The sequence below is a fragment of the Boleophthalmus pectinirostris genome, unplaced genomic scaffold (assembly GCF_026225935.1).
Source record: "Boleophthalmus pectinirostris isolate CB_2022bp ecotype Guang Dong unplaced genomic scaffold, ASM2622593v1 HiC_scaffold_10, whole genome shotgun sequence".
Taxonomy (NCBI): Eukaryota; Metazoa; Chordata; class Actinopteri; order Gobiiformes; family Gobiidae; genus Boleophthalmus; species Boleophthalmus pectinirostris.
Window position 1 is genome coordinate 3,129,546 of NW_026570971.1, and position 13,581 is coordinate 3,143,126.

At 41.6% G+C, this 13,581-nt stretch overlaps 1 protein-coding gene across 2 annotated transcripts in view; it reads left to right on the forward strand.

The window, feature by feature from the left end:
- Window positions 1-477: 477 nt before the first annotated feature.
- Window positions 478-13,581, forward strand: part of luzp1 (leucine zipper protein 1) — a 128,171-nt gene continuing 115,067 nt past the window's right edge. The window contains exon 1 of one of the 2 annotated variants that reach the window (XM_020926083.2): window positions 478-516. The gene's annotated coding sequence lies outside the window, so the exon portion shown is untranslated. Of the gene's footprint in view, window positions 517-4,887; window positions 5,144-13,581 lie in introns of those variants that run through there. The other variant, XM_055159497.1, reaches the window with a different exon arrangement.

Here is a 13,581-nt window from a genome sequence, read left to right on the forward strand (position 1 = left end):
GCGGACTTTTTCACTTTTCCAACTTTTCCACTCTGGAGGCTCAGATTTTTGCATTTTTAAGCCCCAAAAACGGCATCACCATCTAAATGAAAGGCACTTCTGATTAAATATTTTGACGTTTTTACCCACAAGCGTTCTCGTGTAAACAGGCCCTGAGAGTCTGAGTCGAGGAGCAGGAGGCCTTTATTTCTTTTTTATTCATAAAATAAGGGCCTCTGTTATAAAACCTACAATCTGCACTATGAGTTTTATTCCGGTCACACCATAAACCAAATCTTTAACTGCGTGGCAACTACGATATGCCAACTGGGGCAGACGTAAATATGCCAGTGACATTAGACTGGCACTGACACTGGCAGTTAGAACAGGAGCTGATGAGATCGTGATAAGGTCTACGGGGAAGTACATTGTCTTTTATGACTCAGTGTTTTATTGTGTCAGCCATTTCAGGAGTTCACTTTCATGACAGGTGAAACCGGGGGTGGCCAGGTCTTCAACTATTAACCACAAGACAAAGTAAGTTATGAGTTTTATTCCATTGGATTTAGAGAATGTCAATCAGAGGGTCAGAGGGTCAGAGGGTCAGAGGGTCAGAGGGTCAGAGGGTCAGAGGGTCAGAGGGTCAGAGGGCGTGTGACTGTGCTCGGGCTGTGCTCATGGAAATAAACTTCTGTTGTGTTTCAGCTCCAGCCTCAGGTCTCTTCTCAGGTGCTACGGTTCATTCTACGACAACCTGCGTGTTTCTGTGATATCGTTATCTGACCGGGCATTTCCATCATGATAGACAGTGTTGGGGAGTAACAGATTACATGTACCGGAGTTATGTAATCAGAGTACAAATTTCGAGTAACTGTATTCAGTTACAGTTACTGTTTCAGTGAGTGGTAATTGGATTACAGTTACTTTGTTGAAATAAATGGATTACATGGAGGTATTTTCCTATTTTCACATTTTGGGCAATATCCCTTTTTTTTTTTTTTTTTTTTTTTAGTAATTCTAATCATTACTGGACACTAAACCAAGTCTAAACCAGGACTAAATCAGGACTGAACCAGGACTGAACCCAGGTCTAAACCAGGACTAAAACCATGTCTAACCTAGATCTAAACCAGTTCTAAACCAGGACTAAAACCAGGTCTAAACCAGGATTAAACCAGGTCTAAACCAGGATTAAATCAGGTCTAAACCAGGACTTAAACCAGGTCTAAACCAAGTCTAAAACCAGGTCTATACCAGGACTAAAACCAGGTCTAAACCAGGATTAAACCAGGTCTAAACCAAGTCTAAAACCAGGTCTAAACCAGGACTAAAACCAGGTCTAAACCAGGATTAAACCAGGTCTAAACCAGGTCTAAAACCAGGTCTAAACCAGGACTAAAACCAGGTCTAAACCAGGATTAAATCAGGACTAAAACCAGGTCTAAACCAGGACTAAAACCAGGTCTAAACCAGGATTAAACCAGGTCTAAACTAGATCTAAACCAGGACTAAACAGGAATTAACAGGACAAAACTATTCTCTCAATAATATTTTTAATACGGTTAAGGAAAGTCTGGGCTTTTTATTTTCTTTTAGCAGACAAAACATCTTATGTTACAATATCCAAGTCTTTGTTTCTCTACAGCAAATCAAGTAATCCAAAGTATTCAGATTACATTACTCACTTTAAGTAATTCAATGGATTATGTTACAAACTACATTTTGGGGTGTGTAATCTGTAATCTGTAGGGAAATACATTTTAAAAGTCACCTTCCCAACACTGATGATAGATAACTAAAACGCAGGTGACATAGACAAGTGGTTGTTTGTTTTGCGTTCCCACAGGCGGCGCTACCATTAGGCAAAAGTGGCAGCCGCTTAGGGCCCCCGAACCTGGAGGGACCCCCAAACAGTTGCCCTTGCCATTACCACTGAAGGTCGAGGCCTCAGAGCAATTAGATTTTCTCTCAATATGACTTTAAATAAGAATAGTTTTACTTTAAATAGAATCTGATTGTCAAATCTATTTAACTGTCAAAGCGTTCCCCCTTTCACGTTAGAATGAACTCCTCAGCTTGACCCTGATTTGAACATAATTATAGCAGAATCATATTATTTGTTTATTTATTTATTTAATGAGACAGGGACAGCGTGCAATTTTTACATGAACCTTAACAGGAGAGATGCATTGTACCAGGTTGTAGCACCAGAGCTATATAATGGATATAAACAAAAATGTAATTGTACTAGGAGAAAATAAAACTGCCTTCAGCTCTGGTTTTCTAGTAGACGACTGAACTAAGACAAGACAATCCACCATAATTCAAATAGAGATGTGTTTGTCTCATGAACAATGGGGAAAAACAGACAATAAATATTTAAAAAATACAAAAAAATAAACAAACAAAGCAAAAAACAAAAACATTGCATTATAGTGAGGACCCCAAACTCAATTTTGCCTACGGTCCCCAAATTGTTACCTCCGCCAAGGAGGTTATGTTTTTGCCGGCGTTTGTTTGTTTGTTTGTTTGTCTGTTTGTTTGTTTGTTTGTTTGTTTGTTTGTTTGTTTGTTTGTTTGTTTGTTTGTTTGTTTGTTTGTTTGCTGTTAGCAACATAACTCAAAAAGTTATGGACCGATTTTGATGAAATTTTCAGGATTTGTTGGAAATGTGAAAAGGAAGAACTGATTTCATTTTGGGTTTGATCCGGAAGAAATCCTGGATTCTGGATCACTTTGAAATTTTAGTTAACATTGTGGTAAATGGGGCCAAAAATTTTGTTTCTCAATATCTCGGTTAATTATTGACCAAACCCCATGAAATTTGACTCAGGGATGGACAATCGGATCCTCTTTCATATTCCAAATTGAAAGATACGAGATAAATATTTATGGAAAACACAATTAATATGAGGGGGACTGTAGTCCTTGGCAGAGGTCTGCGCTCTCTGAGTGCTTTTCTAGTTTAACCTTTATTTTACCAGGCAAAACATTAAGAACAAATTCTTACTTACAATGTTGGCCTGGGCATGCCAGAGCAGCCAAGGGAAGGGGAAGGGGAGATAAAACAATGAGACAACCAACATCATTCATTAAAACATAAAACAAACATTTACATCAGTCTCTAAAAATCTCCTTTCGTTTCATTAGTAAAACATTTACACATGTCTTTAAAAATTACCTTCAGTTTACATTTAAAAGCAGAAAGAGAAATGAAGGAGTCCAGTGTTCTTGTATGTATGTAAAATATATTACTAAGAACATTTTAGATTCAAATATTCATTTCCATCTGTCTTTTAAATCCGAAACCATTTCAAGTAGGGCTACATGAAAGTGCTCATGTACCCCCAGATCCCCGATAGCCAGTCTGGCGCCACCTAGTGCCTCCGCTCTATTTCATTTCTCTCCAACGACTAGATCAGGAATCAGAATACACTAGACGGGTCGCAAAAACCCCAGAAGTGAGAGTTCAGGCACCAGCCAATCAGTGAAGAGACAGACATTCAGTGTTGCCAATGATTCCCTGTTTAAAGCCAGAATAAAGAGAATGTTTGGTGAATTTCATCAAGGGGAAAGACGTTATTGTCCTTCTTCCTACGGGATTTGGGAAAAGCTTAATATACCAGTGATCCCCGTTAGCGGCGCATTACATACGTCATGATCAAATAGCAACGATTGGTTACATAAATAAAGCACCCGCCTACCGTCGAGCAAACAACGAGGTCAGATGTTTTTTATGAAGTGAAACCGGCTGATCAATCAGACTAGACATAGACAAGTGGTTCCCAACTTTGTTTGTCTCGCGTATCCCCAAAGATTCCCCATCTCTTGTGTAATGGTGTTTTGTTTTGTTTTTTCTCATTTTTTTCTATCATACCCAATAATAACTATTCTATTTTCTTATTTCAATGTTATTTATGTCAAAATTATCCAACTTAAACATCCTTAAGCATGTAAAATATACAGTGTTGGGAAGGTGACTTTTAAAATGTATTCCCCTACAGATTACAGATTACATACACCAAAATGTAGTTTGTAACGTAATCCATTAAATTACTTAAACTGAGTAATGTAATCTGAATACTTTGGATTACTTGGTTTGCTGTAGAGAAGCAAAGACGAGAAAGTCCTGTTAAAGTCCTGTTAAATCCTGTTTTAGTCCGGGTTTAGTCCTGGTTTAAACCTGGTTTAAACCTGGTTTAAACCTGGTTTAGACCTGGTTTAAAAAAAATAAATAAATAAAAATAATAATAATAATAATAAAATATATATATATAATTTTGGGTATAGCCCAAAATGTGAAAACAGGAAATTACCGCCGTGTAATCCATTTATTTCAACAAAGTAACTGTAATCCAATTACCACTCACTGAAACAGTAACTGTAACTGAATACAATTACTCAGAATTTGTACTCTGATTACAAGTACATGTAATCTGTTACTCCCCAACACTGAAAATATATTACTAAGAACATTTTAGATTCAAATATTCATTTCCATTTGTCTTTTAAATCCGAAACCATTTCCTCCAAGTGCTCACGTAGCCTCAGGTCCCCGAACCCCTGGCTGGGAAACACTGAGAGCAGCTTACCTACACCTTTAAGACTTACACTTTCTTTTCCCTGAACTTTCTCTTCTCCTGCACAGAAAGTTTGAGTCTGAGAAAGCCGCGCGTGTAGGTCAGCGCCGGTGCGTTTATTACAGGCTGTTTATGTAGCGCCCTATTCTCAGACCGCTATATTTGGACCAGTCTCATTGAAATTCAGCTCGAAAACCCGCTGCCCTCCGTGTCCAGGACGCCTCCACTTCTTCCACACGAGCCGAGCGCAGCGAGAGAGAGCGGAGAGGGGCGGAGAGGCGGGCCCTCGCAGCCGGGAAGGGCGTTCTCTTTGCGGTCAGACCGGCCAGGGGTGGGTCCTCCTCCTCCGGCAGCCCAGAAGGAAAAACCAGCCCACCTTTTTTCATTGTTAAGAACGCGGTGGAATGTGTTAGTTTGATGTCTCGGATTGGGAAAGAAAAAGAGCGGAGGTGAAGTGAAGTTGTGCGTCTGCGCTTCGGCCCGCGTCGGAGGATCATGCGGCAAACGCGATTCCCATAAACCGCACGAAGAAGTTGTGGATTTACCGCTGTCCTGTCGGGCCAGACCTGCTGAAAAAAAAAAAGGTAGAACTCATTTGTTTCCTTGCTTTGAATAGCGGGTATGTTCTTGGTTGGCTTCGGGGCAGAGGACAGGACAGGCAGCGGTTTTCGGACAGAGGCGAGATCCGACCGCTGCTCCAAGTCAAGCTGCGGCAAGTTTCCTCCGCCTCTCCGCCTCCCGAGCCGAGTCCGGGCCGAAGGAGACCGTTCAGGTGCTAGTTTCGTGCAGGAACTTTGCCATTTTGTGCATACTTTTCGTCGCGCACTGGTCCGGAACGGTGCATGTGTTGCGCATAGCCTGCCCAACAAAATTCGGGGATTTTATTAAAGGGATAGTTCGGGATTTTTAGTGGAAGTGGCTCTGCGGTACAGTTGGCAGCATTAGCAGACAGCAAAGTCATGTTCCTGATTGTTCCTGAAGACTAGACTCCAAATATTTGTGGATTTCCAGCGAACAAGACAAACCATTATTTTTACTGTACATTGAGACGACTTAAAGGTGACATCTAACGCTATTTTCTCCTCTACGTTATGATTTCCGCGTCAAAAACACACCTGGACTTGTGTTTTCTTTCACCCACACGTTTAACACCCCAAACCTGCAGATTTAAGCTGAGTTCTTCTCTCAAAACAGAAAAAACTAGAATCATTTGGATCATTTCTGACGATCTCTACCGAACAAAAAAAGGTAAAAGGAGCTGTTGACCTGCCTCTTCGTGACATCACAAGGTGGAACAGAGCATTTCGAGCTTTGGAGATGTAGAAAAACTGATCATAAAGTTGCTCAAACGTGCGTGAATGAAACAAAACACAAGTCCAGGTCTGTTTTTGACGAGGAAACAGTTTTGTAAAGCTCACAAGAGTTGATTTTGTGTAATTTAGAACCTTTAATAACGCGTTTTAGAGTCTGTATTGTTCACATGACGATTAAACATCAAAATATCGATGTATCGTATCATTTAATGTGATGATACAGTATCGATATATCGCCAAGAGTATTTTTTTGGTGTATTTTACTTAATTATTTTGTTACAGCGCTACAGTTTTGTTGAAGGAAACTCATTTATGCGACACATTTGCCATTTTCGCTGTTTTGATGATTTAAATGTTTGCAAGTGTTTTAACAAAGACTTTTAGTACCACAGCCATGAATTAACCTTTATCGAATCGATTCACAATATATCGAATGGAAGGTGCGCTGTATCGAGATGTGTATTGTATCGTCAACTTCTCAATGATACTCAGCAATAATTATGACAAAATAAAATGAAAATACTGTTGTGATTAATATTTTAGTCGATTAATCGTTGCAGCCCGACTGAAGAGAGTGTAGTTTATTTTTTGATTTAGGCTCATAATGTTGCCGTGACGTTATCAGGCGAAGTTTGGCGTTTATCTTGATGTCGTCAGTCTGTCTTCGTGCACTGTAGATAAAACTTCCTTGTCGTCTGTACTCGAGTAACACTAGAATTGATTGTCCGTTGGGATGATTTGCTCCGAACGGTATCGCCGGCGTCTGTTATCTGTGCAGATTGTGTTTTGAGCGCATGAACAACAAAAAATAAAGCCACAGTTTGCAGTTTTTTTCCGGTGGCGAGTTTGCTATCTGCTTGGGATGCTGTAAATGCCGTATTGCGGAATATTCTTGGCAAAGTATTAACATCGACCCGGAGAAAAGCAGGTGACGGACTATCCATGACTAGAATGTTTAGTCTCAGTTTCAGTTGCTATTCTCCTGCTCAAATGATTTTCTACTTTTGATACACGTTTTAGTATTCGATCTTATCACTTTTTTATACTTTTGTCAACTATAATTTGCCATTTGAAGATCGTCCAACTTTGAACAACATTGTAATTGTGTTCTTAAAGCCAGTGTGCTCGTCTCTCTGCTGTTTATTTCACTAACGGAGCAGACGCACAGTTCTAAATAAAACCTAAATAAAACTTCTTTATGGAGGGATCCAAATTCTAGGGTTTATGTGAAAAGGTTCATCTGCTGTCAGAGACTGGTCACGCGAGGACAGGCTGCTGTTGTGTCCGTGAGCAAAACACTTAAACCACATGTGTCACAGCCGTAAAGATTTTTACACTGCAGCCCCAAGAAACCAGAGTTTGCTAGTACTAGGTTACATTTGAGTATTTCTTATTGTGAGTAAGTTTATCTTGACAATATTAAACTGTTTGAGCATTTGTGTTTCTTGCTCCACTCCTTCAGATATTATGTTTTTCTCATATTTGCTGTCTTAAATTTTAGGCACAAATTTTACACAGACTTCCCTCAAATATTTTTTTACTCGTACTTACCGTATTTTCCGCACTATTATTCGCTCTGGATTATAAGTTGCACTGTCATTAAATGGTCTATTTTCGAACTTTTCTCACAAATAAACCGCACCGGACTTTAAAAGGAAGCACAACAGTGTGATGGGTGAGTGGTTTTGTTTGTTTGTGACTCTGGGCTTTGTTCAGTTGTGGCGTGTAGGGAGGGTGCTGTCTGGGACCAACGGATTGTCGGCGTGTTCGCAGTGACTCAGTTGTTCAGTCGTGTCCAGAAGCGGCACATTGCGCTCGCTTTTTCGGTTCGTTCCTCCGTTCCGTTCCTCGTCGGCGTGGAGTGATGAGTGTGTCTGTGGGTGTGTTTCGCCGCGCGGTCGCTGTCTGCTCCGTGTGTGTTTGTGGCTTTGTAGTTTACTGAAGTCGTGCTGGGACACCCGAGTGGATTCATGTATAGGGCGCTCTGGATTGTGGGGCGCGTGGTCGTTTTTTGATGCGGTTAGAGGCTTAAGAGTGCGCCCTATAGCCCGGAAAATACGGTAATAAGATCACAAATTATACACTGGATTTATATAATACCTTCTGAGACACCCAAAGGCTCTTCACTTCATGTGCATTTTTTATTCCACGCTCGGTGGTGTGAGCTACTTTAGCCACAGATGCCATGGGGCAGATTGACAGAAGCAAGGCAGTCAATCTGTGGCCTCAACCCCTCCAGCCACCAGCACTCACACACGCGTTCATGTATCCAGGGTCAGGTGGGTGAGGCGTCTTGCTTAAGGACACAGCAACAGTTATTGCCCAACTCTTGCACCTGATACAGCGCTCTGATCCAAGCACCAACTGTGCCCAGTCCTGAGTCTCTGCAGAGATCTGTGTCACTGGGCACTGCAGCAGAGGCCCACACGCTCCACACACACTGTACTTGTGTGATTTCCTGGACCGCTACTTTGTGCCTCTGCCTGATATTATACTGAAGTAACTCGTACCTGAAATTTGTGGCTACTCTGCTGTTAGAAAGTGATGTAATGACAGGAGAAAACCTGCCCAGATTACGACGTGCATGAGCTGCACTTCACACCATAGTTAGGATTAGCAGTGTTTGTTTAGCCTGTACCTGTGTCTGTACCTGTGTCTGTACCTGTGTCTGTACCTGTGTCTGTACCTGTGCTTGTGTCTGTACCTGTGTCTGTACCTGTGCCTGTGCCTGTACCTGTGTCTGTGTCTGTGTCTGTATATGTACCTGTATCTGTACCTGTATATGTACCTGTGCTTGTACCTGTGCCTGTGTCTGTACCTGTGTCTGTGCCCTGTACCTGTACCTGTGCCTGTACCTGTACCTGTGCCTGTACCTGTGCCTGTACCTGTGCCTGTACCTGTGCCTGTACCTGTACCTGTGCCCGTACCTGTGCCCGTACCTGTGTCTGTACTTGTACTTGTACCTGTGCCCGTACCTGTGCCTGTACCTGTGCCCATACCTGTGTCTGTACTTGTACTTGTACCTGTGCATGACCAGCTCGTCCACACAGAGCCCCTTTAGCCCAGCGTTCACACTCCCGGCTGACACAGAGCGTGGAGTGTGCGTGTGCAAGAGCCAGCGCCAGTCTCGCTGTGCCAGGTGGGGCTCGTAAAGAGGAACAGGGAGCGGACCTGCCCCGACCTGCCCCCAGCACACAGCACAAAGTGGATGGTGGTTTTCCAGTAACACTAACCCCTCCTCCTCCTGCTGCTGCTGCTGCTGCTGCTGGACCCGCTGGACCCTGTACCAGCTCCAGGAGGTTTCTCAGAGCACCACTGCACTTTAGTAAATGAGGGGAAAATGCTTCATCTCACTTGTGTCACTGTTTTGTCCGTTTCTGGGATTGATGAAGCTGTAGTCTGCACTCTTACTAATTGAAAAAAACCTAAACCTCATGAACAGGCCTCATGTGAAAGCTCAGAACCTCCAGAATTCCCTCCCTGAGCTGCAGAGGCTGCACTAGCACTGACTTATGTTTGGCTGCAGGTGCTGGGGGTGCTTTAGATGCTTCAGGTAGTGACCGTTCAGATCAGAGAGAGGCATTTTAGGTGTTTGCCATACTGTAAATTCACGTGAGGCTCTTTCTGCTTTCTGACTGGATCGTCTTGAACCAAAACACCAAATTATAACAAACAACATAAGAATGAATCAGCATTAGAACAGTTGGCTCTTCGGGGCTTTAGTTTATAATTACACAGACATCTGTTTTATGTCACTTTTCATTTTAACTACTCAAATTGCAATTTCAATATGTCTTTCATTACTTTATAAGAGGGTTGCCAAAAGTATAAAAAATGAGATATTAATCGATACGAAAACTACAAGATCCAATTTTTTTGAAGATATCCAAAAAAAAAAAAAAAAAGTTCCATTTACAGTGGGGTGTGCATTGTCTTTAGTCTAATGATACGATACATATCATGATGTGCATGTCACTATTCAAAATATTCCGATATATCCCGATACTAAAACAATGGATGATATATTGCAAATTATCAATAATTACTAAACCTTCAAGAGAACACAGATATAATGTTTTTTTTTGTTTTGTTTTCATTATCAGAACAGTAAATGTAACAACATGAATTTTAGTGAAAATTATGATTTAAAAAAATGGATTTCGGATACATTTTGAATCAGTTCAAGAATTGCAATGAAGTATCACGATATATTACTGAATCGCTTTTGTTTGTTTTTTCTTGCACTCCTAATTCACAGAAAAAGAAATGAACCTTTCCTGAATCGCTCTAGATGATCTTGAGCTGTATCAGAACAAGTATAAGACCACATGGGAATAGAAAATAGGAATAGATTTTTTTTAAGGGTGGGACATTAATGCGTTAATTCCGACTAATTAATTACCAAGAAAATAATGCATTAACAATATTAACACATTTTATCACAGTTTGCACCACGTTTGTCAGTGCATCATGTCGTGGGACGCCAATTATACTGCCGCACACAGTTCCGACTACAACAGTGAAGCATGAAAGCCTCTGGGTCTGCTGGACGGTAATTTTTTTTTCAACAAACGACCCGATAGAAGTATTGACAAAGGCGTCGTTTATTGCAAACTGCAGAAAAGAGTTTTGCATATCACAGAAGCACCTCAACTCTACGATACCATAAACACAAAACATGTCAGAGCGAGCAGAAACACGACGTTCAGAGAGGAGCAACTTAAAAATGGCATAGAAAAAAAGTTTCAAAAGCTTCCAGAGGATAATACAGAGTAGATAGAACCCAGTGGTGCTCTTTGGGGAAGGGGAAATCAATTTAAAGATGCAAAAAACCCAAGGCACTCACTGGTTAAAATAAAAAGTCTTTATTAATTTATGCATGCCTTACTGGACAACTTTCCTCGGGACAAACAAACTTAAAAATGGCACTTTAACTTTAACTTTAGTGTCTTATTTTGGACAGTGACCTTACCTTTTGTCTACTATTTTGAAATCAAGTGCAATTTATTTTTTCAAGACACTTTTCCAGACATTAAAAGAGCTCGAGTTTAAAAATCATGTCTGTCGTCGTAAAATAAATGTTGCTTTTGGGGCAAATATTCGTATGCGATTAATTTAAGATTCATGAATTACAGAGCCTGGATCAGTTTTTTTTTCTTTTAGTATCGTGACCACACTAGTTTAAAATAGAAGTTGGTAGTTACTATGGTAAGATTTGGTGTAGCAGATCAGTCTCTAGGTTTTTTTTTTGGGTTTTTTTTTGGACCTGTCCCCTCCACCCCGTGTGTGAGCTGGTGTCTGGGTCAGATCCACATCCTGCGCCGTCATGAATTCGTGTGGGATATTTTTAGTCCGGGACTCTCCCTGACGCCGCGGTAACCCCCCCCCCCAGGCCTGGAACACAGTGGAGAGGATGCACAGTGAGCAGAGGCGCACGGGGGCAGGGCGGAGGGTTTGGAGTCAAGTTAGATTTTAGTATCGCCAATTCCAATACCGCAATTATCGTTGGAAATTGTAGCAAAAAATGTATAAATGTAGATTGAATTTTGTCCATTAATCCTTGGTCAGTGAGTATGTAGATGAATGAGCTGGAGGGGCTGGAGTTTGATGGGCTGGAGTTTGATGGGCTGGAGTTTGATGGGCTGGAGTTTGATGGGCTGGAGTTTGAGGGGCTGGAGTTTGAGGGGCTGGAGTTTGAGGGGCTGGAGTTTGAGGGGCTGGAGTTTGAGGGGCTGGAGTTTGAGGGGCTGGAGGAGCAGGAGCTGAAGGAGCAGGAGCTGAGGGAGCAGGAGCTGGAGGGTCTGGAGGAGCAGATGGAGGAGCAAGAACTGGAGGGTCTGGAGTTGGAAGGTCTGGAGGAGCAGGAGCTGGAGGGTCTGGAGTTGGAGGGTCTGGAGGATAAGAAGCTGTAGGAGCAGGAGTTGGAGGAGCAAGAACTAGAGGGTCTGGAATTGGAGGGTCTGGAGCTGGAGGAGCTGGTGGGGCAGGAGTTGGAGGGTCCTGGAGTTGGAGGGTCCGGAGTTGGAGGGTCCGGAGTTGAGGTCTGGAGTTGGAGGTCCGGAGTTGGTGGGGCTGGAGTTGGGGCTGGAGTTGTGTTGGGAGTTGTGGGGCTGGAGTTGGGAGGTGGAGTTGGAGTGTCCGGAGTTGGAGTGTCCGGAGTTGGAGTGTCCGGAGTTGGAGTGTGGAGTGTCCGGAGTTGGAGGTCCTGGAGTTGGAGTTGAGGAGGTCTGGAGTTGGAGGTCCTGGAGTTGGAGGTTGGAGTCTGGAGTCTGGAGCTGGAGAGTCTGGAGCTGGTGGGGCTGGAGCTGGTGGGGCACTAGTGGGAGTGACAGGAGCTTTATGCAATTAACATTTCAAACTAATTATTATTAGATTTTGAATCGCCAAAAGTCCTGAAAATATCTCCTTTTTAAACATGATGCAGTATTTGTGTTGTTATTCAGCCTTTAAACATGAACTTAAATGGACCGAGTTGGGTTTCTGCTTGTGATGCAACAATCCTGGAAAATTCTGTTCATTTCACATTTTTCTGAGGTTCAGAGGCAAACGACTTTTCACTGAGGATTACTGAACCCAGCGCGAAGCAAGAGAAATGCAACTCCAGGTGTTTTTGGTGAGATAACGCGCTCATGTGCTCGTGCTCAGAAAGTGTTTTTACTTCGTTTGTCCTTTGAACAGGAAACTGTAATGAACACGCCCGACCCTGCACTTCAAGTTTAATGTTGTTTAAAGGTCCTATATGATGGAAAAATGACTCTTAGGAGCTTTAAGTCATGTTAGAATATTGTTACCTCCTCAAAAACAGATCTGGAGTTGAGTTTTGTTTCCTTTACATGTTTGAGTAACTTGAGAAATGAACTAAGATGCAGGGTTTGTGTGTTAAACATTAAGGATGCAACAGTAACAGAAATATCGTGATATCGTATCGTCAAACGTCTCACATTAATATCGTGGGGCGTATCGAATTACAAGTTTTTTTTGCTTAAATGCTAGGGCTGGGTATCATTAAGAAGTTGTCGATACGATACAAACCTCGATACATAGGCCACGATACAATACGCTTGCGATACAGTGAGCTTTCGATTCGATAGGATTCGTTACAATATATTTCACATTGATTCGATATGGTTCAGTGTAAAAAAGGCTAACTCATGTCTGTTATACTAAAAGTTTACTAAGTTTGTGCGAAGTTAATTTGAAAAACACCAATTTTACTCATCAAAATTGTGAAAATGTCAACACTTCTGTAGCTGTTACACAAAATAATTCAATAAAATATACCAAAAATTACTCTTGCCGATATATCGATACAGCAGTCCACGATATCAATACTGTATCATCACATTAAAATATACGATATATCGATATTTCAATATTTTTGCACACCCCTATTAAATGCATTGTTTTACAGCTGAAAAACATCGGGAACTACATATCCCATGATTCATTTCAGCACAGACAACATGAAGTGATGTGTTTTTACTTGAATTCTTGGGATTATGACGGAAATAATTCACACCAAAATCTTGTCAGGGTATTTTGAAAGCCAATAAAGTGTCATATTTACAATTATATCAGCCTCTCCAAAATATCGCAATAAATATCGTACCGTGAGATGCATACCGTGACGATATCGTACCGAGAGATTTGGATATCGTTACATTACAAAATAATACGGGTGTAATGATATCCAAGTCTCACGATACGAT